Raw genomic sequence first — 4,759 nt, forward strand, 5'->3', positions numbered from 1 at the left:
TGGTGGTCTTATTTGGATTTGGGCATTGTCTGGTCAAGTGGCCTTCATTGCCACACTTGAAACAGGTGCCAGGTGGAGGTGGATTGCTAGGAGGCTTCTGTGTGGAGCTGTGGCCCCCGTGGGCCTGCACGGTCTCTAATGGCAGAGGCAAGCATTTGGAACTCTGCCTGCTTTTGCCTTTTACTTTCCTCATCACAATTGTTAAAGACTTTGAAGGCTAAATTAAGAAGGTCTTATTGTGGGGTTTGAGGGCCGTCGTCAAGCTTCTGAAGCTTGCACCAAATATCGGGGTGGATTGGGAGATGAGCTGAAGTTTTAAAATACTGGTTCCTTCTGGGTTGGTTGGGTCTTGTTTGGTATATTTTCTCATGGCTTCAGTTAAATGAGAGAGAAAAAGGGCTGGGTTTTCGTCAGGACCTTGGGTGATTTCTGAAAGTTTTTCATAGCTTACCATTTTACGGGCACCCTTTTGAGTCCTGCAAGGAGACACAATCATGTGGTATTGATGGCAGCATCCAGAGGCCCCCGTCTTGATAATTCCAGTGGGGGTCCTGGTTGGGGACCGCTTTTGCGCCAGTAGGCTGGGCAGGAGCTTGGTGATGAATTGTATCAGCATGTGCCTGAGCTAGGGTCCAGATATGGTCCCAGTCTTCTGGGGTGAGGGTGGAAGAGAGGATAATGTAGAGGTCATGCCAGGTTAGTTCATAAGACTAGTTAAGGTACTGAAACTCCCGAATATAAGAGGTAAGGTCTTCTGAAAATGAACCCAGTCTTTTGTTAATTTGAGAGAGATCAGTGAGGGAGAAGGGAACATGAACTCTAACAATGCCTTCAGTTCCTGCTACTTCCTGAAGGGGGCACTCTAGCACAGGCGCTGAAGTAAGAATGGGGCATGGACCAAAGATGGCGCCTGAGCGAGTATGGGCAGGAGCAAAGCAAGAACCTGGAAGTGGTTCCGGCTGAGGGTTTGAAGGGGGAAGGGGAATTAACAGGCAGTGGAGGATAGATAGGGGTGTAAGGTGGCGGAATGGGTTTACAAGCCCCAGGAGAGGGTGGTGGGGGAGGAGAATGGGTACAGGCAATACTAGAATTGTCCTTAAGGACGTGATAGTGTAGGAAAAGAAGTGGATACAGCTGACTGGGAAGATGGGTGGGAAGATGGCAGCTGGGAAGATGGAGGCTGGGAAAATTGCGGCTGGGAGGGTGGCGGCTGAGAAGATAATAAGGAGGCTTGGGGGGTTAAAGAAGATGGTTGAGAGGAAGAGTTAGGGGCTGGGAGAGGTGGACAGCAGTCAGCGGGATTGAACAAGGGAAAAAGAGGTAGGGTCGGGAGGAGAAAGGCGATCAGGGCAGTGAGAATGGAGGAGAAGGCTTTGAACAGGTAAGCAATAATTGCAGAGGTCGGGCTGTGATCTGAATGCAAAAAGGCCTGGACATAAGGAATTTCTCCCCATTTCTCCAGACACTGGCAATAATTGCTTAAGTCAGTTAAAACTGTAAAGTTGAATGTTCCATGTGGGCCATTTGGACCCATCATTTAATTCATATTGTGGCCAGACTGAATTGCAAAAAAGACAAGGCGCTTAGGGCGGATATCTTGCCTGAGGCTTAAGGTTTGCTGGGGTGTGAGGGGGGTGTTGTTTTGTTTTGTTTTTAATGAGGCAGCCTAGAGGGTTGTTTTTTGGAAACTAGGACCGGGAGTTTCCCATAACCGAGGGTAGGCTCGGGAGAACAGGGAAAAGTAGACCATCGTGGACTGCTAGTGGGAGACAATAAAAGGAGCAATCGTCACCGCTGCCTTTTTCGTTCTGGAACAGGATCAAATGGCTTAGAGGTGTCCCCCTAAGACCAAATGATCAGCGAGTGCCTGGCACACGCCCAGAGCCTTCCTGGACCAACACTGGATTTTCGGATCGGAGAACCCAAGAGAAGCCATGCAGACTTTCCCCTGTAAACCAAACTGGGCTCCCAGGGAAACTTACCAGTAGGCGAGATCAGTGATGGATGTGCATGCACAGAGAGGCGACTGGAGGCTGAGGAGCTTCCTTTGTCTGGCTCCTGTGGCCTGCTTTCTGAGGTGGAGGGGTAGGTCCACGAGGGACGCAGACTTGAGCCCCTCCCGGGTTTGGGCACCAGATGTAAGGTCATTGTATCGGTTTGAACCCTGAGAGCGTGCCTACAGACAATAAATAAGAATTGCCGTGTGGAGCAACATGCTGTTTTAGTGAGCACCTGGGTACAGGCAGGCTCAGGCCTAAAATGGCGTTAGCTGGCCAGTTTCAATCTTAAGCACATTGTTGACAAATAGACCGCTTTCCAATTTAGGACAGCACTACTTGCAGCTCTCTACCGTATGACCTCTTACTGCAAATAAGGCTTCTGCAGTGATGATCAAAACTTGGGGAAAGGGTTGCCTGAGCTGAAAGAGAAAACTATTAATGTATTTTGGAGTCTCATTTTGAGTCCACTGTGAACCGTTTCTTTGTTGTGGGAAATCATGTGAATGGACCCTTTAATTGCACAAACTTAGATGAAGCACTTATCCTTCATTTTCAGGAGGAAACTGAAAGAAAAGATTGGAGATGTTTTAGACATAAGTCGGGGGCAGTGCCATTTAAATAATTGTGTATAGTTAAATGATTATTGTGCCCTGGGACTCATTTACTTCTGTGTTGAAAGATGTTTCTTGACTTTATTTACACCTGGTGAGTGTGGTACAGCAAAGGAGACCTTCCCTTGGGAAGATAGGTGTGAGCTTACTCAAGAATTGCTTTAGTCTGGACAACATAGTAAGACCGTGTCTCTGCAAATTATTTTTATTTTATTTTATTTTATTTTTGAGACAGAGTCTCACTCTGTTGCCCAGGCTGCAGTGCAGTGGCGCCATCTCTGCTCACTACACCCTCCTCCTCCCAGGTTCAAGCAATTCTCCTGCCTCAGCCTCCCACATAGCTGAGATTACAGGTGCCTGCCACCACACCTGGCTAATTTTTGTAGTTTTTAGTAGAGATGAGGTTTCACCATGTTGGCCAGGCTGGTCACAAACTCCTGACCTCAAGTGATCTGCCTGCCTTGGCCTCTGAAAGTGCTGGGATTACAAGCATGAGCCACCATACCCAGCCTATTTTTGTATGTTTAGTAGAGACGGAGTTTCATCATGTTGGCCATCATTGGCCATGGTGGTTTCGAACTCCTGACCTTGGGTGATCCGCCCACATCAGCCTCCCAAAGTGTTGAGATTACAGGAGTGAGCCACGATGCCCAGCTTACAAATTATTTTAAAAATAGCCAGGCATGGTGGCACACACCTGTAGTCCCAGCTATTCAGGAGGCTGAGGCAGGAGGATTGCTTGAGCCCAGGAGGTTGAGGCTGCAGTGAGCCATGATCTTGCTACTGCACTCCAGCCTGTGTGACACAGCGAGACCCAGTTGGAAAAAAAAAAAAAAAGAATTGCTTGCTGAAGATCAGCGATTTTGTCCTAGAGTCTTTACCCTCAACCAGGAGAGCAGTACGGAGGGATGAGACTGGGCTTGGCATAACCCAACCTATGCTGGATTGTTGATAACTTACACATGACTATAAGACTGAGTAAAACACAATACACTGATGCTTGCTTTAGAAATGACAGCTCTAACAGCAGAGTGGAAAAGAGTTTGAAAGACGCAGAAATGGATTCGTTCTAGATTACTTTGTATTTATAGGCCTTTCTTCACCAGGCACGGGATCATTTTATTCATTAAACTCCTAAGATTCATCATCATATCTGGGATATATATAATATATTATGCCGTCCACATTTGCCTATGGAATAAATGGACTTTTTCATTAGCAGATTACTAATAAAGTCTTTATATAAAGTATGGAGTAAGATATCCCCAGATTGCCAGAATTTGAAAATAAGAATATTCTTTGAGAATGAGAATAATGTATATATTTATTGCCTATCATTTCCCCCCTCAATTACTTATTCTGAATCAAGGGGATGAATGAAACTATGCATAATGTCATTTGTAGCAATAAATCCCATCACAAAAAACTGGTAAATGTGGTCCTGAAGAGATCTGAGGAACACCCATGAAGCTGACTTGAGTAGATTTCCCAGATAAATGACTGAAAATATGACTAATATGAAAGGAATTGGTGATCTCACTGGGTATTGTAATCTGTTTAAGGAAGGAAGACAGGGAGTCCAGGTGAATCAGGAACAAAGGGAGACACCAGAGAGCCCCACCTGGACTGTGTGCAGGTCACCTGGCCAGCACAGGCACTGCATGTTGGTCACTCATCCTTTAGCCACACAACAGTGGCCTCATTTCAGGCTTTTCCTGGCCAGGATAAAAAAGCCCTCAACAGTATACTGCTCTCTCACTCTCATTTCTTCTGATAATGAGTTTGGACTTCCATCCCTCTGACACAGTGAAGGAGGAGGCATTATATTTCAAAGATGTTCTAGTTACTAGAAAAATACATACAGCACTGTACATGGCATTCTGATTTATAAAGTCTCCTGTGAATTTGATTATTATGAACTGGCCACAAGATTTTTGATGAAATCATGGTTTTGATATTGAAATTAAGAACCATGGCCGGGCGTGGTGGCTCATGCCTGTAATCCCAGCATTTTGGGAGGCCGAGGCGGGCAGATCACCTGAGGTCAGGAGTTTGAGACCAACCTGACCAACATGGTGAAACCTGGTCTCTACTAAAAATACAAAAATTAGCCGGGCATGGTGGCAGGTACCTGTAATCCCAGCTACT

The sequence above is a fragment of the Rhinopithecus bieti genome, unplaced genomic scaffold (genome assembly GCF_001698545.2).
Source record: "Rhinopithecus bieti isolate Rb0 unplaced genomic scaffold, ASM169854v2 scaffold_9234, whole genome shotgun sequence".
Classification (NCBI taxonomy): domain Eukaryota; kingdom Metazoa; phylum Chordata; class Mammalia; order Primates; family Cercopithecidae; genus Rhinopithecus; species Rhinopithecus bieti.